General features: G+C 42.2%; 1 protein-coding gene across 1 annotated transcript in view; it reads left to right on the plus strand.

Moving 5' to 3' along the window:
* Window positions 1-1694: 1694 nt before the first annotated feature.
* esrrga (estrogen-related receptor gamma a) overlaps window positions 1695-26798 on the plus strand; it is a 157894-nt gene continuing 132790 nt past the window's right edge. The window contains exon 1 of the mRNA XM_072698988.1: window positions 1695-2369. The gene's annotated coding sequence lies outside the window, so the exon portion shown is untranslated. The remainder of the gene's footprint in view (window positions 2370-26798) is intronic.

Raw genomic sequence — 26798 nt, forward strand, 5'->3', positions numbered from 1 at the left:
CCAGCCCCGCACAATCATATCCTATGGGGACCAGTATAGAATATGCATATTTTAAAACCCTTAAGACACTTTAATGGTATAAAACAAACATGCATTAGTCGTCAATAATTTACCTTTTCCCACAAACTGCATTTCCATTGAAGTTCTTTTTTTTTGTTTATCCCAAGCCCCAAACTTAGTTACTCTACTACTATGCTGTACCTCCAAAACATTTCAAAAACACTGACACGGCGAAATGCAAGCATGCTGTTTAAAGATCACAGCACTGTGAGGCTACTCGCATAAATTACACCGGTAGGGTATTAGGCGGAAATCGGCTTCTGCCTCTTTAAGTACCAGTTTCACCTGGACACTCGCCACAGGCTTACAAGGTACCGTAACTGAGGCTTTATATCGAAAGTACGCAGGGCTGTTCTCTTTCCTTTTAGGCGTTCTTTTTATTCTTTCCTCTCCCCTTACATCACATGCAATTACGAGATTGCTTTTCATAACTAAGTAAGCTTCGTGTTAAGGTGTATTAGATAATGATGAAACGTTTCACCGGCATTTCGGTTTGCAAGCGAGGAAGTGACAAGATGCGCGAGGACGAAATGCACATTGCCGTGACTGACGATAGACTCATCTTTATGTGTGTTTTAATGTCTCAATATCTGTTAAATTTAGAGACATTTTAGAATTGATAGCACACAGGCCGAGTCCGTTTCTTTTAATGCTAACTTTTAAACGTCCGCTGACGAAAAAATGTGGCTGACATTTATCGACCAAAGGACTCGTCCTTGAAATGCTTAGGTCGGTTCGGCGTCTGAGAGCTAATCATTATCGCTCGGAAATTAATACATTTATTGCGGTGTTGTTAGCGATTTGCGCTGCGTTTCGCAAACTGCTCCAGCGTCGCATCCAGCAGCAGCGATCCGGGCGCGTCAGCTGTACGGGACACCCGCATTGGAGGCGCGCTACGTGCGGCGTGTGGGTGGCGTGCGATCTAACCGTATCCTGTGCATCAAAATAAATAAGATAATATTATGTCCTTCTGAAAGCGGACATGTCCACTCCGCCCCCTTATTCTACGCCCAGACACACGACACCGCATCTCGTATAATGATGCAACGCAATTGGTGTATCCCCAAGTTCTCAAACACTCCACAATATGGCTACGCTTATTTATGTAGTTATAGAGGAACAAAAAAAACTTTGACAGTGTTTTTGACTTAAAAAAAAGAATAAATACGAATGATTTCATGTTATACGTGAAGGAGTGGGGTCACGTGACGCGCTGTCCGTCGATAGCTGAGTAAGTGGTTAAGATTCGCCCCCCAAAATATTCCGCCCTTTATAATACGGGGTATCGTTGAGTTTTCTTCAAAAACAATGCCTTAACCCTGCAGGAAACGAAAGTAAAGGTCAAAGAAGTAGGTATCTGATATCTCACCAGTTTGTATTGATGCCTTGTCCCTGGAGAAAAGTAAATTGTCTTATTTATAAAGACCCCATCATCACTGCTATTAATTTAGATTTGACAGCCGTGGTGGGTTTCGCCTAAATCAAAACGTGAAAAGGAACAGAGAGTATGTCACGTTTTAGTTGTTTGGCATTTTTTGTACAGAAACGTAGGTATTTTTTATTTTCAAAAAGTTTTAAATTTTTTATTTTGGTTTCATTTTTATCTAGCAGCATATTTCAACCTGTGCAATAATGTCGGCGCACTGCAGCAATTAAGCGAATATGAAACGAGTGTGATTTTATATTATGTGCTGGTGATCTTTTACATTAGTTTGTGATGAAATGGAAATGCAGCGCTGCAGAGAAGATATTGAGCAGAAAACGGGAGAAGTAAAACGTCGCGCAGAGCCCCCATTTAATCCGTTCTTCCTCCTCGCAGCCCCGTTCAGTAAATAGTGGGCATTTTAACAGTGTCGGGGGGTCTAAAGTAAAGTCTTAAGTAGAGACCCAGCGCGTCAAAGTCAGCCTCAGTCCCGGGTCTTCGCTGCGACTTGCCTTGAAATGCGATGCTGCCGCTTTTCAGTAAAGCAGCCCTTTTTCTGCAGGACTGCAATAGGAGCTCGCGCGGCGATGGTCCCGGTGCGCAGAGCAAGGCAAGGAGCCGGCCTGTAATGCAACATCAAGCAGCCCTTTTCTCCCCCTCTCCCTCCTTCCTTCAGCAGCTCGCCAAAATCGGTCCCGCTTAATGATTTTGTGAGAGCTATACCGCCCCTGATCAGAAGAGCAAGGGGGAGACGCGGCTCGTTTCGTGTCGTCGCGCTATCAGAGGGGGGAGGAAAGAGAAGAGTGAGAAAAAAAGAGAGGAGGCAGCCGGCGAGCGTTTGCCCTTGAAACTGCACCAAAACTCTTTGAAGAAGCCAGGAACCGGCGTAAGTAAACGTGCGCTTATACGGATTTTGACAGTGGGGTGGGCAAAAAAGAGAAAAAAACGCTCTTCTTGGCGCTGACCCACCAAGCCCAAAAAAGCTGTAACTGGACCAGCGTTTCCTGAAATCTTGTGATTATTTTTTTGTATACGTGATGCTTTTGACGGGATTATTCAGAATGCATAGTGCTGTGCGTATCAGTCCTGGCGCAAACTTAGTTTATTCCTTTTCTAGTATGACCTACCTGGTACCTTGGGCTATTTGGATTGTTGTTTTCATCATTCCATCATTTTAAGCACCATAACGCATGCTAGCATACTTTGGCCCAACTGTTAGACACTCCTGTTAAGGGTTATACATGTTTATGTAGGTCTGTGCATATGGTGCTTCTGTTAGTGAGTAGCGAAAAGCAGTGGAGCTCTCTGCCTTAATGACCAAACAGTAGCAAGGAGGTTACCACCTGAAACTGGATACTGTCCTGACAAGCTAATTAATATTCTCTACTCCTGCATTTCAAAGACCAAGGGATGCTGCTTTCTGACATGCTGAACAGAGCCCCATATGTTGCCCCCTCCTTAGCAAAATACATATTATAATGTAAAATAAATGTGGTGTATAAATAGCATGTGTGTGTGTGTGTGTGTGTGTGTGTGTGTGTGTGTGTGTGTGTGTGTGGAAGACATGATTATTTTCCAATAATTTCCTGTGAGTATTGTAACCGCACTGAAATAATTTCTAGCATTGAGATACAGCCAATATGTGCAGTGTGTATTTTGCCAGGCAATTGAGGTCACATGCTCAATTATTCAAATATTCAGCGGTCATTTGGCACAGTTTTAGCATTACCAGGGTGTTTGCTGGTATTAACCTCGGGCTAGCAAGAGTGGCCGACTCCAGCACTTCTGACCTAAAAGAAGGTGGTGGGTCTTTGCTGTGGCTTCATTGCATATTTTTCATCTTGCTTTCTCCCTCGCATCCATTTACAGAATGAGCTGCGCTCTCCATTTATAAACGATGACGTGCAGCACATTGACTTGTGCTAATTGTAGAACGGGCATGTTTTTGGGGTCTATTAAATGCTAAATGTTAGTAGTCTTAGTATTTTGGACATATGGCATTCCATTTATTTGGAAGTCTGTGTAGTTTTTCAAAAGCAGCTAAGTTTGCTGATATACCTTTAATTGGATTCTATCGGAAATGTGACTTAGGACCTTTCCGGTTGTTTCAAATCATCAATCTGTACTGTGTATCTTTTTGTTCACTTAAGCCTCGATCTACTCTTAATCCATGGTTAGTATTTTGGACCAAAAGCCTTTCAAAATCCGATAGACTTTGAGCAAAGTTGATCTTCTGATTTGTATTCTGCTGCCATACTGTGGTTTTTGAGTTTGGGGATGTTTTTCTTTTTCGCATAATCTAACCTGCGTTACTGTACATGCATATTCCTTCAGCGGTGGTTACCTCATGCAGTTACACAAGGACCATAAGATTTAATTTCTGATCAAATATCTGGTCCACATGGAGTTCTGTACTTTTAGAGATTCATTCACATATACATGGATTAATTGGCCTAGAGAAAAATGTATTTGGCGATATAATTCGTAGGATTATTTAACATTGAATAGGCCTTGAAATAGGCCTTTTTAATTTGTCTTCCATCAGTTTTTTTAAAAATGTAATTAAGTTGAAATGTTTGTTATGTGTTGAGTTAAATATATTTAGAACTTCTCTGTTACTGAAAAACAATGTGTGACATTTTGCCAGTTGTGTGGTGCATTATTTTTTTGCATTTTGCTAACGTCCTGAATGCTGTTGAAAAAACTAACCGTGGCTCCCTGGAGGAAGTGGAACTAGCAGGGAAGCCTTATTGAATTATTAACATGAAAACAATGTGGTTTTTTTTACATTTATCATTTTTGTTTTAGTATGGTCTAGGTATAGTTCCACAGAGCCCTGGTCAGAAATCTAATCTTTTCTTAATCCTCTGATATTTGTTTTTGAACACGATCAAAGGATGATGCTTATTGGATTGATGGTATGTGTTAATGACTAAACCCCTATCCTGTACTCAAACTACACGATATTAAGATATTCTCTGTAGGTTGCAGCACTGCTCACATCTACTAAGAAATCCACCGCAATGTATATTCAGTTTGAGAAACAGTTTCAGATAAATCAACAATATTGCATTACATGCACCTTAAACAAAACTTAAGCGATGCCTATCACTTGTGTTCAGCCGCTGTGGGGATATGACATGTTAAAACATTTATACTTGTGTTTATATATAGAGAGAGAGGAATTTAAGTGATGGTTTTGCATAAATCTTTGGCGCTGAAAAAAAGGAAACCAAATTTGTGAAGCTTACAGGAATCTTTTGAATGAACATGAAAAATAATCGTTCATGGGAGTATATTTCTGTCACAGTAAAGATAAGGATGATGCAGTGTAGGAAATTAAAAAGAAATATTTGGAGGACAACTTCTGCCCCACACTGTCTAAAAAGTGGGGGCAAAATTTTGGGGGTATTTTTTATAAGTAGTAAATGATGCATAAAGTTTCTGTTTTTAATGTGAAATTCACCCAGATTAAAATGCATACAGTAATTACTGCCTTGTGCCAACATGAGTGAAATAAAAAGCATACTTCTGCTGTCCCATAGAGAAGTGTGCAGTTTTCTTGTACATGTATAGAATACCATCTGTATGTGTGAGAGAAACAGGAGACAGTTCTAACTATTTTGGCTTTTATTTAGCCCTTAAGCCGTCATACGTGTATCATGCATTAGTTGATAAAGTGAAACTCCATCACAGTCTTTCAAATGAACTAATTTATGGTCTTTTTTAAACCTTTTCTTTAGAAACTGTTAAAGGTCCATTAAAACTCTTTGACAAAAGAAATTGAAAAATAACTGAAAATAAATTGAGCTGGTTCCTTCAACAAAATAGAACTACTAAATATTGTGAATTGTGATATTTTAAACCTGTGAACCGCTCGGCAGTGTTTTAAAACAAATGAAAACAAGTGCCTATTCTTCTTTACCTCCACCAGCTACCCTGTCAGACACTTATTGAAAGATTTAATTTTAGTTTTCAATTCTGGGGGTCTGTGCAATGTCACGATCAAAGCTCCTGTGCTGTTTATGACCAGGAAGGAATAATATTGATTTTAACACACAATAAAAGATATATCGGTATAAACGGTATCGTCTTACCCAGTATCAGATTATATCGATATACCGTGAAAATTCGATATACTCCCGAGCCCCAGGCAACTGTGAAACTTGTTGATAGATGGATAGCTAAGCCAATGGTAAGCAGGCGATCTGTAGACACACCCCTAGCAGAGATCGGCTTATTTGTTTTGGGATGAACATAGTTACATTATATATATATATATATAGTAGTGTAAACAACAGCGCTGTTTGTATGGGTGTATGTTAGATTCTTGCCCTTTGCTCCCATTAATTTCCGACGCTTTATAATGTGATTGAGTGGGTTTCAGTTTTAACTGAGTTGTGCTTCATTTGTACAAGTAACTATGTCCATGTATGATATCTCAAATTTTAATGCAACTATTACTTCTTTAATTATATATCAGCTGATCACTGAATTTTTGGGGTTCCTTTGAAATTTTTAGTTCTTTGTTTTAACAATTTTCTCTAACATTAAGCAGGGGCGATATTTCATTGTGGTGTTTTTAGCCTTCAGTGATTTCATTCTTTTCCATACATACATATAAGAAACTTCCGTACACAAGTTTCTTATATGTAGCTTCGTCTTCATAACGTTAGACTGACTGCAGTACCGAGTCTTGTTGTTGCAAGATCGATGCCTATAGATCTTTTAATTGGAATGCATTAGTTATGCCATTTATAACGCTAGTAATTATCGTGTGTAATCTTGCAGGAAATTAAATTTGAAGCTGTGTACAGTGTATAATGGTAAGTTTGGTTGGCACTGCTCTCCCTAGTTGCCAGCTTCTTGCAGATTATCCTCTGACTTTTTGCTGGCTTGGATGTCTTGTTTCTCGGCCTCAACGTAGAGTCTTGTTGCACACATGACCATGGGCCCAGATTGGGAGTCAATGGTACTGGCAAGAGTATGAGGGGGAGAGCTGTGTCAATTGGCGGTCCTGGCAAGGAGGGAGAGGGTGAACATGAACTTATCTGGCTTGCTTGATTTATGGAGTTTTGATGCATCTGACATTGACTCAGGAGACATTTATAAATAAAAATGCCAGGTGCTGGTCACTGGCACTGCAGATCTCTAAATGAGATGCGTACCTTCATGTACTTTGCTGTAGAAACGAAGCAGCTTTATTGTAAGCTTGGAAAACAAACTAGTAAACATGAATATAAGAAATTTACAGCATCATTCATCATGCATAACATCCATAGGCTCAGTGTAACAACTGGTATTCGGAAATGCTGGGCAAGAAACCTTCAGTCCTTCAAGGGTTTAGAAACGAAGTTCTGATCAGCGTGTCTGATCTTTGATGTTTAGTGGGAACTGTTCAGACATTTTGATCCCCTGTCTTTGACTTCTCATCTTTATGAAAAGCTTTGTTAAATAATTAATAGTATCTCTGCATTGTCGAAACACAGCTCAGTTTGATTTTGTCAGGTCATTGGACTACTTTGCGAAGAATTTGCATGCAAACAATATCCAGTACTGCTTATGCCAGCCTAGCACTTGGAACAAAATAGGGTTGGACCTCGGCCTGTGGCTGATTTATGTCGAAGCCTTATATAGTCAGGAAGTAATGTAATTTTATTCATTTACGTAACTAAGATATATAATTATAGGTTTTTCACACTCATCCTTTGCAAAACCATGGATGATAACTTGTGTCAGTATCAATCAATAACTTGTATCAGTAGAAAGTGATGCGGCATGATGGCTTAGCATTGGCATTGTGTGTATAAATATGCTTTTTGGATTTCTGCAATGTGCATCTAGCCAGAAGGTGCTATACCCATGTCTGAAACAATTTTGCTGTTCTGGTTTTGTACAATCTTTTGCTGGGTGCACCCTGTCGCTCTCTCAGAGTGTCCTGGAATCTCCTCCAGGCTTGTCTTGTCCCTGTGTTGAATAAGTTGTTATGGAGAGTACAGTGATGGATAGATGGAAACTTATGAGCAATTCTTCAGTTTATTACTACTGTAAAATAAACAGCACATATATTATACTGTACTATAATTTTACTAGCTACATTATTACAATAACATCCTTTCCTAATGAGGTATCAGCCTTTCTCATTTCACTTCAAAATGAAAGCATCTATTACTCAGACTTAAAATAATAATTTACACAAGGTCATAGGAACAGGTAACAAGACAAGTTAAAAGACATTGGTAGAACAATTAGTTAAAGTCAGCTGGGAATCTCGTTTGAATTCATGTAAATGTTGGCTAAGTAAATAACCTGAGACAGACGTTCATCTTGCTTATCTCGCTGTTCTTTACTGGTTGGACAAAGGCTTGATGCAGTACAAGGTCCATCCATTTTTTTTCTAAATGTATACAGCCAAAAATCAAGATTACCCATTTAATTGTACACTGGTACTTGTGAAGCAGTCTATGTCATTACACAGCAGCACCAAAAGGTCCCAGTTTGTTTGTGTCAATGCATGGGGTATATAATAGACAAACAATGCTATCACCCAATCTCCAGGAACATCTGAAGAGTAATAAGGAGGAAAACATTGTGCAATTCTATACCGGTCTGCTAAAGCAGGAAAAAGATGCTGAATTTCAAATTAAGACCACGCAGCAAACCAAGCTACACCCTTGATGATAGTCAAATTTGTTAAGCATATTAACCAAATGCAATAAGCTGCACAGAACATGAATGACTGAGTTACGATCATCGAATAAAATGAATAAAAAGACATTGCTCCACCCACCCAACTTCTAGCTAAAGACTGCGAGTATTTGATTAAAGGAATGGTATCTTGGTGTGCTATCAAGTCAACAATGGGGATAAATGTGTAGTACGTACCCTGCAGGAAGACAGTTTTGACTTTCAATACACTGAAAGTTGTGATTCTGTGGAATGGAGTAGAATTTCTAAGAACTAAGTTGTTTCCATGAGATGAGAGAGTGATGGTTGCTGGTTTTGACTTCCACGAGAATTTATTCCAGTGGAATACTTTATGGACTTTTAATTTAAATTCTCTATTTCCTATTGGTAACTTTTGGTTTCTAGTCAGTCTCCGCTTGTTTTGATGACATTTGCCATTTCTGTTTTTTCATTTTTGAAATCCATCAATTTATTTATTTATTGTCTTTCCAGTTTTCTTTGCTTTCTGAATGGTTTTCATCATGCATTCATGTGTTTAAACCACTAAAGAGTCGTGCCTTACTTAAGTGTGGTGAATTATGTTCATTCCTATTCAAACATGAACTTAGAGCAAGCGTGACCTCATATTGTTTTGACGGTATTTGATCTGATTTCACTCCGCTTCGTTTTAGGTGCATTATGTAAACTGGCCTAATAAAACACTGGCTTGGTGAGATGTTTTCTTCCGCCATTCTAAGTGGCTGAGCAGGCCTCTCCTGACACAGTATTGCAAATCAACTTCGGACCTTTTTCCAAACTTGCTGTTTCTTTTTTTAACTGTTAACCCACGTTTCTATTTTGATATATTACGGGGGGCCATCGATCTCACCCTGTGTTGGAGGAGTGTCTTTTTGAAGTGGATGGAAAGATGCCTTGATGATTATTTTTCACCCTTGCTATACATTGGCATCCATCAGCTTAACTTATAATTAGTCTTTCTGTCCAGTGTCAGAATATGCGGAATATCGGTGCGAACAACGCAGAAAAGCCCATGAATAGCACGACCAGATGTAGCAAACATGGTTACGAATCCTTCAGCACTTATTGTGGGAGGATTTTACAATGTATGAAAAATTCAGTGGTAAGTAAAATGTAAATCATACGTTGAGTAGTTCTAGAGCAACCTTGTTGAGGGGGGAAAAAAAAATGAAAATTATCACATTTAGGGCGTTGATAGTTTGCACTGATGCCTAGCGGAATTGCCCTGTGATGGGCTGGCCCCCTGTCCAGGGTTGTTCCCTGCCTCGTGCCCATTGCTTCCAGGATAGGCTCTGGACCCCCCGCGACCCAGTAGGATAAGTGGGTTGGAAAATGGATGGATGGATGGATGGATGGATGGATGCCTAGCGGAATACAGTAGTTATATGGGGTCAGGTCAGGTTGGGGAACATGCGCTGATGCAGCACGTCGCCACACTCACTACACGGCGAAACTCCTTGGGTTCCCGGCTCGGGTAGATCTCTGTAGGTGTATGTAACAAAAAAGGTAGGACGTAAACCATGAGTAACTAAAAAGTAAACTAAAAAAGTAAAGTAAAACTAAAAATGTTAAATGTCATACTGTGTGTATTACTTAAGGGCTATGGATTGTTCTATGGCTCTTTAGACTCGTTATATATATATACTATATATGTTATTTAGCTTCAGTTTTCCATATTAAATATGGATGTAAAGGATATATGATTTAAATTATTGCAGTGGCTTTTAAATACTAGAATTTCTTGCATCTATTATATTGTCATAAAGTTAACAGATACAAATTCGGATTCAGCTAAAACTCATAGCTCTTGTTTTATGTACCACCGAATGATCATTGGATCGTGAGTCTTCGCAGTACGGTCACATTGTGAAAGGCTGAGACGTGATTTGCTCGCCAGGTTCCATTTCTGGTGAATGTCAGATGGCTCCAGACCCCCATAATGGAGCTTTGTAATGAAAATGTTTCCGTTTAGAACAAAAGCCGTCGCGTTTTTGGCTGTTGATCACGTGACGCTCCCACTAACTTACCAACTCGATATGCAAAATAGATTTTGTTTAGTTGTGTAAATGAAAATTGCTAATCAATTTTCTCCCTTATTTCATGGCCCGTGGTTCCTGCCCCACCCCCACCAGCTGGTTAATCATGCACAAGCTGAACACTTCATTACCCAGGACATGTTTGCCCCTCAGCGCTTTCTTGCTGGTAAATGAGTTCTTACTATTTATACAGGTAAGGCAGGTCATAGGTCCCAGGGTTGAAAAAGGTAAAGGGATGATATTAATAAAGCGGTGAGCTCTTCTGGCTGAGAGGCTCGCAGAGAAAACCCTCCGACTTAAATAGTTTCATAAGGAGAAATGAATTGGCACCATAGGAGAGCCGGCCTTTGTGTTCCTCCTTCAGATCGCTCCTGCTGTGTGTTTTCTTTGCCGCACGGCACTCTGTGTCCTTTGAAGGCGAGAGCCGGAATCTCGGTCCCGCGTTCCAAGTACCTGTATCTGTCCTTCTGCTTTTTCATTACCCCTTGTTTTCCCACTTCCCTTGCTTGTTTTTTGATATGAGTAATATCTTGTCACTTGGCGCGGCGCTTTTGAAAGTGTCGTGGGAGACTTGGGAGGGGCTTGGGAGGGGGTTAACATGGAAATGCTGTGTTTTCGGTATGAGGAGGAATGAGGGAAAGTGATACATCTCACTGGAACCTCTGAGGCCCCCATCTTGAGATTTTTTTTTTCCAAGGCGCAAGTCACGTCTTAAGCAGATGCCATTTAGATTTTTGTGACGGTTCTGCTGCAAAGCATTCTGGGAATATTGAACCACTGATACTTCAGAACAAGATTGGAAGAAGAAAGGGTGTATTGATCAAAAAATAATATGTTATGAATTCTATTAATCTATTTCTGACGTTGTAATAATATACATACTCAGTGGGTACTGCTGTGGCCTCACACCACTGCGTTTGCGTGTTCAGTTCCCGCTCTGGCTCTGTGTTAGGGTCTCACATGTTCTCCCAATGTTCACCTGGGTTTCCATTGGTCCTCCAGTTTCCCACCATGCTCCAGAAACACGCAGTTTACGTTACTTGGTAACTGTAGCAGTAGTGGTAGGTTACACTTAATGTGTGATTGTGTGAGTGCAGGCCTGTAATGGACCAGCATCCCTTCCAGGGTGTCCCCAAACTCACCCTAACCCTGCTAAACATTTAGGGATGGATGGAGCGATGGATGGATGACAACTTTTATTCTTCTATTTTGGATATTACTTTATGAATTTAAGAATGGGTGCTTTCCATCCATCCATCCATCCATCAACCCATCCATCCATTTATCTTCTAACCACTTATTTGTAGTTGTTTTGACGTGTTGTAGTTGTGGGAAGGATGTAATGTATGAGTTTTTGTGTTAATAGTCATAATCAGTATAAACTCATGGGTAATTTAAATTGTCTTGAAGTTGGATTTCCATGACATAAAATCCCCATGGTTTCCTTTGGGGGGGTGTGATCACTGGCGTAGAAAAGAATGACAATGACTTACTAGAGCTTGTAAGACATCTGGTTTGCTTAAGTTCAGGAGACACGTCGGGGTGCTTATGAAGTGTTAGGATCTTCAAGGTTGAAGGTGAACTTCCCTCGCCCTCCGTGTCAACCCTTTGTCTACAGATCCGGCTCATGACATGGTACTGTAATGTGTTTTTCACTGCAGGTTGTACTATGTATGATGATGCATGTGACAAATAGAATGTGAATCTGAATTTGTTTGCTGGTTGCAGATAATCTCACAGCCGCTTTAGAGCCACACTGAATTTTGCATCGCCTTTCATCCTTTCCATGTGCAGCTCTCCAATGTGTTTGATCCTCCTTCCAAGGTCCTCGTTTCACCTAGCTAAAAATATGACAGATAGCTGTCTCACTGCCCCGTTCCCTGGGCATCTGATTTCAGCTGGAGGCTCTATTTTTATTCACGTCGTGGTGATAAGACATTCTGCCATTAATTCAATAAGTGACCCAGCTACGCTGTGTCACACATTTTCCTTCTGCCGGCACGGCGCGGCGGTGGAAGACGGTCGCCGGCCCAAGGTTGGCTGCTCTTGGCTCCAGCCTCTGCAGCGCATCACAACACATTCGAGTCGTTTCGGCGGAAACGGGAAGGGCTTTGCCGCACATCAAAGCTCATACACATTCCAGATTGTCAAGAAACACCCAAGAGTGTTAGGGATACCGCTCACACTTCTTTAACCTCATTCCCTGAGGCCTAGTGTTATTATTCATAAAGAATTTAGGGCCAATGGAAAAGTAGAAATGCACTGTGCTATGTAGCAATGCAAGTCATGAGATGATTGGTGCTGATCTAGACGTGACCGGAATGGCTAATCCTACCATTTTTACATCAGTGATCTTTTCCAAAACTGCATCTGTAGTACCAGTCGATAGCTGTGCTTGTCATCTAACTGACCCAAATTTCAGAATTATCTTGGCCCTGGGTGAAGCTCATGTTTAATTGCTAAACTAATATTCCTCCCGATTCACTCTTAAAAAAAGCTAATCTTAACAAATCCAGGGCATAAAACATTACTTATCTTCAGCTGTTGCTTAAAGTTAACAAAATGAGTAAGCAGTTACTGCTTGCAAAGTTTTTCTTTGCATAAATGTATAAATCGGCTATTTGAATCCTTGCTTTGGTGCTTATATTCATTGTTTGTGTAGCACTTGTCAAAGAGTTATAAGCGGCACGATGTTTAGCACATGCAGAACTCTGTCAGTCTGGTTCAGTCTGAAATTATCATGGATTTCTAATATGAATTTGAAGATTAATACAATAGGAAGTATTCACTGATTGTATTATAAATATATTACACATATTATAAAATTATAAAAATGTAAGAGAAATGGATTTTTATATAAAATGCATAAGAATCTGCTAAAAATATTTATTTTGCCTAAGTACTCATTAGATTTTGTGGCAGATGGAGCATTTGCTCTCTTTATAAGTGTGTAAATAAAGAATAAAATGACACATTACTATGAAATGACTTATTGCTGTGAAAGTGTGCGTAGAGTCTTAGCGTGCATAGTGTTTAGTATACTGTTGATAGATTTATGGGGACTGCATGATTTGGATTGGAGTGTCACTAATAAATCCTTCTAAGAAATTGTATAAAACTTGTATGCACATGTTATTGAGTATAGACAGATCACAGTTTCCATGAGTTTAATCTAGTTAATTTCATGCAATTATGTAAAAATTTATGAAATTCAATTTTTACAATGGGACTGTCAGTATTTAAATTTTAACAATGCCCCCTTCTCTGTTGGACTTCTTGTTACCAAATCCATGGTAGAATAGTTGAAATAGTCAGTTGAATATTTCAAAATTAGAATTTGTAATCTGTCAATGTCGAATTTAGTCCATACTCTGTTAAAACAAAGGTTAGTCTTTTTAACCAACTTGTCAAGCATTTCAAAGATGTTACAGTGTATCTTATGAAAAAAGCAATTTGTGATAACTTTGATACATTTATAGGCATGAACTGGAGAACAAATAAAATGGTTACGACTGCATTCTGCGATTCTTTTGGCCCACAGCCATTGATGATGCACCTTATGTAAACAAAAACGATGGTTTTTAGAAGTTATTTTGTGCATTTTCGGTTCACTGTATAACAACTGGCATTGTTTTGTTCACTTGTTCAGGTGTCCCATTTGCAACACATTAATCATAGCCATTATTTGGTGAAAACGTGTTTAATTACTGTGCTAAATTAACTATAACTAACTAAATTCTATATCCTAGCAAAATGTCCATGAACTAAGGAGGTTCTTTGCACCAACTTCTACTTATTTAAGTAGTAGAACAAAGATTGATGGAGGTTCAAGCCATTATGTAGCTGCTTTGAGACCCAGAACATATATATAATGTATACATTTTATGGTGATAACAATAATAAGCAGTTTAATAACCACCCACATCAATTTTGATGTAAATGAGTCACTGTTTTACGTGATGTATCATGAGGGCGTTTGAGAAGACAGACAGTGAGGAGACCATGACCGTGGATAACCGTCTGCTACGAAAATGAGCCGATTTTTAACGCGTTAGCTTACAGCAGACGGTCGTACGGAAGGGAGGGCTTCCCTCTGATGTGGCATGCTCCCATTCGTTAGCAGATTAAAGATCCTTCCAGGGCATGTGACTGCGGGGGGTGTGGGTGGGAGATCATGTGAATCAGACTGATAGCTACAGTATGTGACCCATTGATACCCCATCCCCAACATACATGCCGTTCCCCTGCCCTGCTCCCTCGCCCCCACAGGGAAAGGAACGTGCTGTGAAAGGCTCGGACCGGACCCTTTTTCCTCCGTCTTTCTTTTTCCAAAGTGGAGAGTTGCTAATCCTTCAGGCTGGCTGAGCAGGAAAGGGCAAACATATTTATAGCAAAGTGGATCACCCCGCAACAAAGGCACCGGCAGGCTCACCGGCCGCTGCCGTCTCAGTGCCCCGCAGCAAAGGGCCCCTCGCAGTTGGTTTGAAGTCACAAACAGCTGGGGGTACAAAGTGGAACAGGTGGGAAACAAAATGGCTGGGTGGGGGTCAACTTCCAATTTTCCACAGTACTGTTCTCTTCCATTTTTCTTCATATTTAGATGTGTTGGATGGCTGTGTGATGGACAGATATATACATAAAACAGTCTTCCATAACCACTTACCCAGTGTAGGATCATGGAGAGCCTGGAGGCACTGGGTGGGGGGGGGGGACCCTAGACGAGATGCCGGTTATACAGGAGCGATGCCACACTCAGCTTTACCTTGCATTGTGGTATCATTCCTTGAGCACATTCTGTCTTCTGTTTTCTGGCAGACTAAGGCCAACATAAACCATCCGTACCTCTTATTTTATTACTAACACATTGAGTAACATGGACTATAGCAAAAAATTCAATGAAATTTAGTTGCTTTGCTGTTGTGTCTTTCCAAAGTAACTTGCAGTTTTAGCCTTTTGTAGCTGGATGCTTTTCATGGTTTTAACTGGAAAAGTTCAGGATATAAGCAAGGAACCCAAACGACTATTCACCATGTCCAGGTGTTAGATGAGCATTAAACTACCTTTTGAATTAACGACATTTAATGTACAAATACCCATCCATCTTCCGACCGCTTATCCTGTTCAGGGTCGAAGGGGGTCCTGGAGCCATTCCCAGGCAGGGTGGGGCTGGGGCCGGATTTCAGCACGGACCGGATGCCGCTCCATCTCAGTGCTCAAACACGCGCAAACTCAGTCATACACTGTGTTCAATTTAGGGTCACTAAATAGCCTAACTGCATGTCTTTGGATTGAGGAAGGCAGAGGACCCAAAGGAAACCCACACTACACAAGGGGAGCATGGAGAATCCACACACTCTGCAAGCAGGAGGAAGGTTCAGTCCCCCAACACTGGAGATACTGACTCAGTCCCCACTTAAGCCACCTCATGACCCCAGTGTTGCATGTTACCAAGTTTATCAGTGACTAAGTTGTGGTTTTTAAAATTTCTTTTACATGGAGATAACTTCTGTGGGACAATTAGTATTGACATTTTCATTCATGTGTAAACATCAACAGTACTATGTGTTAATGTGAAAACCTGCTGTTTACTGGTTATAATGTGTCAGTTTAATAACTGGGCTTTGTAGGGAATGTCAGGCCATTTAAAAGTTAGTTGCAGCCTGGCTAACTCAGATAATTAATAATTATGCCCTGAAATATAACCATGTAGCTGTGTTGTTTTTTTTATACACATTTTGTTGTCTTTAGCTACATATATCCAGGATAAATTACAAGAAACATTGTAGGAAGCTCATATTCTTGGTTCACTCATTTTCCAGCCTCATTTCCAGTAATATAGCTGGTTAAACAAAAACTCAAATTGAGGTGCAGCTTGTTCTAAGTCTTGTTGAAGATTGGCTTATACCTGCAGTGGGCAATTCCCGGGCTCCCGGGCCGTAGGGTACGCTGGCTTTCCTTCCTGCTGAGCTCTTAATTAATTTGCCTTGATTAAGCTGTTGGCTGAATTAATAGTCAATTTCAAATCAGATAAAGCTCAAGGTGTAAGTTAAACTTGTATGTTTTAAACTTGGTACAAAGAGTAATAAAGACTTTAGAAAAATGAGGCCAAAATGAAGATTGCAGTTTGTTGTTCAAAATAATCATTATCAATAAACAATTGAAAAATTGAAAGAGAAAATATCAGAAATGGAATTATACAATAAGAAGTATACTTTCTTTTTAACACTTGAACTGAAAATTCAAATCCTTCAAGTATCAGTGATGAAAACTAACATATTTACTGGCCTCCAAGGCAAGTGTAAAATATTGTATCACTGAAAGGCTCGAATAATTAAGACTTGTTAAACAGCTAACATTTCTTATTCATCTGCTTACTATAGTTCTGCATGCAAACTGTTAAGCTCTTTGATAGTTATACACAAACAAATCTATGATGATCTATAGAAATTATTCACAATGTCCTCTGTAGACCTAGAAACCATGTGATTTTGTTAAATGATTGGCTTTGAACGTATCTGCTTTCTGTATGAATACCGACAGCAAGTAAGCAAAACTTCTTTGATCTGTAATTTCTGATCGTCCTTGACTTGGTCATAAATCTGCAGTCTTATTATTGTTGAATTTTTTTTTTTTTTTTTACAAATTTCTCCTAGTGAACAGTCCAGCGTAAAAAGGTATGGCCACTCTTGGTATTATGTTTTGAATAAATTGCTATCAATGATTACTGCAACTATGGAATCCTTTACAGGGTGTCCCATGCTGCCTGGGACAGGTTACAGCCCCCCCCCCCCCCCCCACAATCCTGTCCTGGATAAACAATAGGAAGATGGATGGATGGATGGATGGATGGATGGATGGATGGTTTCTGCAAAAACAAATTCAAGTTATTTGCTAATGTATGTATTTGTATACCATAAGCTTCAAAATAGTTTACCGTATGGACTTGCAGTTAATTGCAATACTGTATGTATGTACAGGCATCATTTTTTCATACTTTTTTGCTTCATTAATTCAGTATGACAAATCATGTGACGTATTCCTTAAAAAAAACCTTGTGACTAAGGACTGCAACTAAAACCGATTTGATAAAAATGAAGTTTCACAAATGCCGCTGCACCTAAATTCATCACTATTGGAGGTTATTCAAAACACGTTTATTGAATTACCCAAATGGAAATGTTATGACATATAAACAGAAGGTTTCTATGAAAATGGTTTTAAATTAAATGACTGCTATGGAAGCTAAATTAGACGCAGTAAAAATCCACTTTTCTGCCCTATAAACTAATGTATTATTGCATATTGTGTTGGCCAAAATCGAGAAATGAATGTGCAATTTCCTACTAATCTCTTGTGCTCTGATGCTCATTTGCCTTTAACGGCATCATTCTTTGGAGATGTCTCTGTTAAATGAATGCATGCATACAAACATACTATAGGCGTTCCAAAAATCTAAGCACATTTTAGCAAAATAATTTATCTTCTAGAATTTTTGCCCTTCTAATTTTGAAGTTTACAAAAAAATGTTTATCCCGTTGAGATATATACATGTTTTTTTTACTCTGGAAAGCATATGTTTGACATGGCTGCCATCATTCCTCCTTTGTAATCCCTTAATTCCAGGGCTCACACCCTGGGCTCTGCGACCCCTCCCCCCGTAACAGTTGGAAGGGGTCTGCAGAGAGCTTTCGGTATAACTGATGCCACACCCCCTGCAACTGGAGTGAAAAATATTCAGGCAGCCCCCTCCCTCTCCCACGTGCCTTTGGACACAGTAGAGACCGTCCCCTGGTCCTTAGTTTTTAGTTACTAATGTGATCATGCATTAGTGGTAGGGGGTCCCTACTTCTGGTGTATTTACATCACACAAGATACTCTTAGTCAGATCTCTCCTGCAAAACAAAATCTATTTCCTCCTAATGCACCTGGCATAACCATAGACAGACTTCTCCAAATTGTTCCTCAGCTTCTCCTGTGGCACCGAAAAAGTGATATTTAAATAATATTGCTGCCGGTGCTGCCATCTTGCATTTTAAATTCATGTCTCGTGTCAAACAATTGGTCCAATAAAACACATTTGTTTTTAGTTTTTTTCCCCAATTTATAAAACTTGCCATGAGTGAAAAAACACATTTTTTACATACATGTTTATCATAACATATAAAGTCATTTATTAGTGCTATGGATGCATTTATCTTTAGCTAAAATAATTTATCTTAAAGCCAGTTTTTCTGTGTGACTGTATGGGCTTGTGTGCATGTCCACTGCTGCTGTTTTAGTGCTCCAAAGCTACTGCAAAATACCATGTGCATTTTTTCACTGTATAGGTAGTTATGTTCCGATAGAGAAATATATGCGATAAGTTCACAGATTTTGAAACTTCGAGGCCATTAGAGGATATTATACTTGAAGCATCAGGGGGTTCCTGCATTCAGGGGGTTCCTGCATTCAGGGGGTTCCTACATTTCAGGGGGTTCCTACATTTCAGGGGGTTCCTGCATTCAGGGGGTTCCTACATTTCAGGGGGTTCCTGCATTCAGGGGGTTCCTACATTTCAGGGGGTTCCTGCATTCAGGGGGTTCCTACATTTCAGGGGGTTCCTGCATTCAGGGGGTTCCTACATTTCAGGGGGTTCCTGCATTCAGGGGGTTCCTACATTTCAGGGGGTTCCTACATTCAGGGGGTTCCTGCATTTTGGGGGTTCTTACATCCAGTGGGCTCCTTGAGCTGCATCCATGTGTCAGCCTCACTGTACCGTACTGAAGATGCGTGTATAATTTTAGCATTTGCCTTCGGCACGGCTTCATGAGCAAGGTGTATGTGTGAGAAGCACAGCGTCCCATCGCGATGCGGGCGTGTGTGTGTGTGTGTGTGTGTGTGTGTGCGCGTGCGTCTCCCACAGTGGCATTAGTCAGTGGAGGTATTTTGGGAACACAGGCCGGTCTCTCTCTCAGTTTGAGTCCCGTCAGCGTGACATTTTCATGAATCATGTTGTTCTGCGAGATGCATGAGCTTCCAGCACAGCCCCGGCCTGCGAGGTGGAGGACAAAGTGCTGAGTGCAGGGGGGCTCGGCGTGCTGACGTCAGGGGACACTCTACGCTGCTGTCGGCCCTGGGGCAGCAACGGGAACGGGCTGCACAGAAGGGGGGGGGGCGTGCCTGGATGTTGTCAGAACTCTGTGCTCCTTATCTCCCAAAAAGACACCTGCCTCTTCTCTGCTGTCCCTCTTCATCTTCCTTCTGCACCTCTCTGACTCACTTTCCCCTTCACACACATTCTTACTTACTATGGTCATGTTAACTTTTGAGACTAAATGACCAGAAAGTCCAGGACAGGGTGAAAAAAAATAGACAAACAGTGACCACACGTGACCTTATCTCAAGCGCAACAATTCTATAACAGGCAAAGACAGTGAGTCTTTTGAGGTCGAGAATGTAAATTTCCGGGTATTTCCGTCACTTTTCTCACAGTTAATGGAACCAAGCGGCCCATCCCTGGTATGCTCCCACGCCTCCGCCTGATCTCGGGTTTGACTGAGTGTCTCCCGCAGCTGCGCAAAGGAAAAACAAAAACGACCCCACACACCTTTTCCTTTCCCATGAAGGGGACAATGGGAGATGCCAGCATGAAGGAAACAGCATTAAAGATGTTTATCTAGCTTTCTACTGACAACAGCATCAGTCTCATCTTCTTTTTTTTCTTTGGTTTATTTTTATATATATATATTTTTTTTGCTTTCAAGTATGACAAAACAAAACATACACCATAGGTAAACTGTTAGGTGAGGCGGTCATCCAGAATCTCCCCAGGGGTGTCAGCCGGGATAATGCACGCCGATGTATAATGCGGAGATTAGGCACAGCCCCAGTGGTCTGTGGTCATTTCCTGCCAGCGCAGTCCGAGTGGCTCGTGATCCGCGGTGACACCTCGGCCCTCCGTCCCTCGCTCTGTGGTGTCTTCTCCACGTCAGCAGCTATGCTCAGAGCGCGGAAACTGCTTACGCCTACCTTTTCTTTTTCCCCGTTTCGAGACACCCACGCACCAGCTCCCGTCACACGGCGGCACCGCCGGCTCCGTACCTCAGACGGGCCCTCTGATAAAGCCAGAGCCACTTTTTTCGCAGCTCCAGGAGTTGCTCGGTCGAACCCGAGATCAGGCAGAGGCGTGGGAGCATGCCAGGGAGGGCCGATTCCATTAACTGTGAGCCAGGTGACAAAAATATCCAGAACGAAAATGTTACATTATCAACCTTGACAGACCTGCGCATTTAGCCTGTTACAGAATCATTTAACGCTTGAGGTTTAACGTTTGTATGAAGTTTTTAAATAATTAGTATGTGTGCATTCATAAATGCACATTATTTAATAATAAGTTTGCTTATTACTAAGTGCATATGTCTGATCCCCATTAAAATGCCAGGTTTGAGCACCCTGGGAATTTAGGTCCATAAAACTTCCCTTTTTGGCATTTTGGTGGACATTTCAGGTCCAGAAAGATTTTGTTTCAACCAACCAGTTGAGTACTCTCCAACTGAGACTCCTTATACTCATATGTTTGGTTGAAACAAAATCTTGGTCTGGATTTTTACTTTCTGGACCTGAAATGTCCACCTTTGTCTGTCTGTGTTTTCTCGTTCTGGGATGATGTCAGTGAAAGGCTATCAGACCTGAGAGACTATAGTCTCTCCACCTCCGCTACCAGAGTGGTGCCAGCTTATGTAACCCAGTGAAGATGTATACCTCTGGATATAACCAGCAAGCTTTCATGCACAGGTTGAGAAGTAGCATTTGAATCAATGTAGCATTGCTAATGATGTTATAAATACTTTATATCTGGCAGGAGAGATTTCTCCTTCACTTATGAGTGTAGTTATGCTGTTCTGTGCGCTTTGGCTCCGGTGCAAGGAGGAAGAGGTAAAGACATCAGTACCTGTCAGGACTGGTTTGACATAGAGCAAGTACAGTTTGTGTGTCATGGAGTGGGGGGGGGGGGGTGGGGGGCGCTCTTGGGTCCTACAGTGGAGTAAAGGTTGGGTCTGAATCTCCCACATTAGTCAGCCCTCCCTGCAGTTCCCGGCAGCCTAGCCCATATACACAGCCTGGGTGCCGGGTGCCAGCGACCTGCTTTCTGACCTCGCTGGCCCCATGGTGAAACTCTGCTTCCATTTCACTCAGAAATAAATATGTTAAGGACTGCTTCACTGTCTCTCCTAGCCCCCTGAGCATTCCCCCTTTCCACTCTTCCTAGACTTCTTTAAACTATAAAATACCTGTCTTCTTCTTTTCTCTTTTTATTCACTCCAGACTGACCGCTTTCGCTTTTAGTTTTTTGTTATTGCTTGACGTCAGAGGCTCGGATTCTGCCCCGGTGTCGGAGGCTCGCATTCTGCCCCGGTGTCGGAGGCTCGCATTCTGCCCCGGTGTCAGAGGCTCGGATTCTGCCCCAGTGTCGGAGGCTCGCATTCTGCCCCGGTGTCGGAGGCTGATTATCTGTGCGCTTTTCTGGCGCATTTTTAAATACGACTTCGGTATAATCAGCGCCAGGGTGAATCTGCTTAAGGAAATATGTTAAACGTTGTTCTTGCTTGTGCTGTTTTTTTTTAATGTCATTAGTATGTGGATTTTATCCTCAGTAGGAAAAAGTAGGCGTCCCCTTGGGAGTGCTATGAAAATGAAGTCTGCCTCGCCGGTGTTCAGTTACAGGCATAACAGGAGTCCAGCGTGTCACCTATGTGGCGTTTCTCTCATGAATATTCATGGTGCCCATGTGGCCTCACCTGCAGCAGTAGAAGGAACCAGCCGCGGTCCCACGCTTCTTAAGTCTGGTGCGTTTCATGTCTCCGCCAGTTTCTTCTATTTCCGCTTCTTGCTAGTTTTGAAGCTGGGATGTGCAGGCAGTTTAGGGGAAACGCAGACATGCACACATACGCAGAACCGTGCACAAATGCCTCTTTAAAAAAAAAAAAAAATGGCCGCAATTAATTGCGATTTTCTATCTAGAAACAGTCTCAAAGACGCAACATCAAATGACGATGATCATAAAGAATGATAAAAGTGAATTATATATTTACGGTAAATAATCACATTTATGTAAGAGACATAACATCACATTATCTGTTTCTCCACAATAATATATGCAGCATGTTAAATGAGTATAAAATTGCTACTTTAAATAGAGTTGTCAGCTAAATATGGGTTGGGGGTTATGGGGGAATGATTGGGGATATAGTGTTTTATTTAGGGCACCAGAACAAGTGGAAACTCACAAAGGAGGTGAAGAGTACAGTGCAGGAAGTTAACAAAGTGCTCATTTAAAAATGCCTGGGAACAATCTGCAGCTGAAACGGTCCATTTGATGTGAATGATGTAGCGGGATGGAGAGTGTGGCCTCTCGCCTGATGATTATCCCAGGTTTATTGGCTGTTTCGCCCAGCCGCCCCCCCCTGTCCCTGGCTTTGTCCCTAATTCAGTGTTGGGGAGGCAGATGGCCCTGTAGAGACTTGCCGTCAGCAGAAGAGTGGCCCGGTCGGGGGAGCGCCCCTTTTACGCCTCGCAGGCGGACCGAGTTATAAGCCAATAGAAGGAGTCCGGCTTTTCAAAGCCAGGCTCCTTGGGCCTGGTCTGATACCATCAGCGAATCCAGTCAGCAAACTGCAAAAACGGTGCGGCGCGGGACAAGCAGCCGGTCAGGTGTTCCAAATAGAGAAAAGCCAGATCCCACGCTCATAAAAAGAAATATATTTAGTGCAGTGAAGAGAGAAGTTCCGTTTTTTTACTGGGACTTTTTGACTCTGGCAGTAGAAACTTCATAAATAAACATGGTGGACGAGACGGGGAGTGGAGCAGAAAACATGCTGTCAAATGCTCTAAAAATGTCAAAAAATCTATCTATCTATGTAAGATAGATATATACATGCATACATACACATATGTACATACATATACATACACAGATGCTATCTATCTATCTATCTAGGACAGGACTGGTACTGTTTCTCAAAATTATTACACAAAAACACTTGTCTAACATGCAAAACTGTTGATTTTCTAAGAAGTTTTGAATCTCAGCAGCCACATCTGTTGTTAGGTGTCATAACATAATTCTGACATAAGAACTGTGTACTTAGTTAAAAAAAAAACTATGATGTTTTTTTGTCTCTGTCAAGGTTTACAGTATGTCTAGTCAGTGCCATACTATTTTTTCCTCTGTCGGTCAGCAGTCAAGTTGGGAGGAGAAGAAAAAAAGTTTTTTAAAAAAGGTTTTCTGAGGAAAAGTCATGAAATACCAATTAAGCTTCTCAGCAAAGATTCCTCTGGTACTTTTTCACTACTGCTGGTTGCCCCAGGGAACCTGAGTTAGTTCCATTACTCTGGGATTAATTCAGGGGTCAGCCAGTTCATTGAGGGGGGGGGGGGTGTTACTCTGGGGTTATTCTGTTTCACTGAAAGTTCTGGATGCCGTCGGGGGGTGGGGTGGGGCTCCACCCTTCGCGATGGAGATGTCAGCGTCCCTAGACTGCTTTAGTTGGATGTGCAGGATGGTGTGATAGTCCGGCACTTAGTGGGAATTCGGGACCAAGACATGCAAGGAACGTGCTGTAAAATCACACACTGAAATAAGTAATTTGCCAGCCCTCCATTTTCTAATCATTTGTTCAGTAGAGGGTGACAGTGAACCTGTCCCAAGGACCAAATGGCAAAGGGAAGAGCCTGGACTGGATTCATCCATCACAGATCACATACACGGGGGCCAGTCGGTGTACATACACGGGGGCCAGTCGGTGTACATACATGGGGGGCCAGTCGGTGTACATACACGGGGGCCAGTCGGTGTACATACACGGGGGGCCAGTCGGTGTACATACACGGGGGCCAGTCGGTGTACATACACGGGGGCCAGTCGGTGTACATACACGGGGGCCAGTCGGTGTACATACACGGGGGCCAGTCGGTGTACATACACGGGGGGCCAGTCGGTGTACATACACGGGGGCCAGTCGGTGTACATACACGGGGGCCAGTCGGTGTACATACACGGGGGCCAGTCGGTGTACATACACGGCGGCCAGCATACCCAAAGGAATCTCCCACTGGAGAGCAGGTAAATGGGGGGGTGGCCAACCTCCATGTCTCCCTGCATGCCTAAACGTGCGCCCGCTTCAGAGGCCTCGTTCACCAGTTGCTTCTCGCACCTTTCTGGATGATATATTTTTATGTGGCGGACATGGCGGCGTCTGACGGTTTAATGGTCTCCCTCAGTGGTCCCTCAGGCCTGATAGAAGTGGACATCAAGCAGAGGGAGGGAATCGGCACTCTGGCTAACCGTTTAGCGCGCTAGCTGCCGTGCGTGCCTTGCTGAAACCGCTCGTGGCTTGTCATGCGTGACCTGCCCCTATGGGTTCAGTCATACACATGAAGATGTGAGCATTCGTCAGTCAGGTCAAAGACATGCCTCCGTATTATAGGAGCAATATTTCTCCTGTTTAGTCATGTTTTCAGTGGATTTTGGTGGTATTATAGTTCATTCTGGAACTTGAATGTGAAGAGCTATGGCAACCGGTCCCCTTTTACCACTGTTTGTTTTCAAAAGTACAGTGAAAGTTCTACCCTAACTGCAGGATGTCGTAAGGTACGTATTCTTCTTATTTTGCCTGCATTTTCAGCTCTGGCATCCCATCCAGGGTTTTCCGCTGCCTTGTGCCCAGTGTTTCCTGGGATAGACTCCAGACTCACTGTGGCTCTGTACTGGGCAAGCTGTGTACATAAATAGCAGTATACAAAACTGCATACAGCGGTTATATCATGTTTTAGCTGCAAATATTACTGATAATGTTCCTTGTTTAAGCCTGTTGTTGTTTTACATTATTAATTATATTTATATTATTTGTATATTTCTTTGCATTCACCTGCAGCTTTTGAGACACTGTTGATTAGATCTGTGTCCGCACTGGCCTGCAGAGACCTTTAAAATGACCTTTAATACCTCAGCTTTATCAAATTATCCATCCATCCATCCTTCTGTCTGTCTATCCATCTTCCAAAACTGCATTTCCCGGGAAGCCCAGGGCGCGAGGCGGGGGGGGCGGCCCGGACAGGATACCAGTCCAGCACAGGGCAGGTTTTTAAAATCAGACACTGAAACGACGTTGGCTGCTAGGCCAGTGATGTCATCTCCTGATGTCATCTACGTCACTCCAGAAAAACCTGAGCCACTACATAGGAGGAGCTGCAGCAATCTGAGGGCAAAAGTCCTTCTCACTGCTGCGTTCTGTGGGGAAAAAAAAACTCCAACTATTTATAGGGGATACATATTAAATTAAAGCGTATTTGGTTAAATTTGAATTTTCAACCGAAATGATACGTTGGAAAAGGATAGATGCGAGATCTGATTTCCGCGCCTCGTCTATTAAGAATTAAACAGTCTCTCATTTCACCGCCTCCTGGACTTTTCTCGGCCCCTGATCATCTTATTTGTCTCCGATCGAGTTTCACCATAGGACACATTCCTCCCCCCCCATATCCTCACAAAAAGCCACATATACGTACGTAAAGGCGTGCCGACGAGTTCAGGATTGAGGCTCCCGCTCCTTGGTCCTCAAGGGCTTAAGGAGAGTAAAACAGGGAACTGATCTGCTCCCTGTACGCTTGAGGATACAGATCCACTCATACTGCACACGGGGTTAAGATACACAGTCTGGTATCCTCTCCCTTATATTTACTTTTTCTAGAACAGTTGAGGTTCTGTAGTGCTCAAGGGTACAGCACAGCAGGACCATCCGTGTAGCAGATCAGTGTCCTAACCCTTTGTTATTAATCTGCGACATGATAAGTGTCCCATGCAGGCCACCGTTCATCTCCGGGATGTTGTCAGGTAGGCGGCAAGCTTAGAATGTGGTCAGCATCACACTTCCAGCCGAGCAAACGCCCCATGGCAGAGGTGGGGGGGTGAGGGATGCGGAGAGCTATTAATACCCAATACCAGGGGCTAATAAGATACATCCTGTCGTTTTAATCATTCAGTACAGGTCAGATTTGTGTACTCACGTGCCAAGGGGTTGTCAGGACTGGGGGGTGCAAAAACACACAGGTGCACGTGGCAGCGTCTCATTTGTCATCATTGTTGAGAATGTAATTTATTGCGGGGGCCTTTTATCCACCTCAATTTCTCTTGTTTCGTTTATCTGAATTTTTTTGCTTGCCAGCCCGAAAGTATCTCTCTTTCAATAAGCAAAACCTCATACATTTAAAAATGCCCCCCCCCACCCGCCACGTGCGTTTGGACTGCCGAGATTTCCATTCCAGATATCGCACATCAGATAAGACGCTTTTCTCGCAACGGTGTCCAAGTCAGCAGTTGGCTCGCCGGGGCGGCTGGACCCGCTCTGACACAACGTGAGCCGTGTTTGCGTAGAAGGAACGAGCCGGAAGCTGTCAGCTCTGCAGACGCGCGGAGGAGCAATGGAGTCAGCGGGACGAGCCTGCCGGTGTCCGCTGGACGGAAAAAAAGGCGTCTACTTGTACAACAATTACAAACCGTCACAGCTTAATACACATCAGCATGTTTTTCTAAAGGC

Source organism: Paramormyrops kingsleyae, chromosome 14 (genome assembly GCF_048594095.1).
Source record: "Paramormyrops kingsleyae isolate MSU_618 chromosome 14, PKINGS_0.4, whole genome shotgun sequence".
Lineage (NCBI taxonomy): Eukaryota > Metazoa > Chordata > Actinopteri > Osteoglossiformes > Mormyridae > Paramormyrops > Paramormyrops kingsleyae.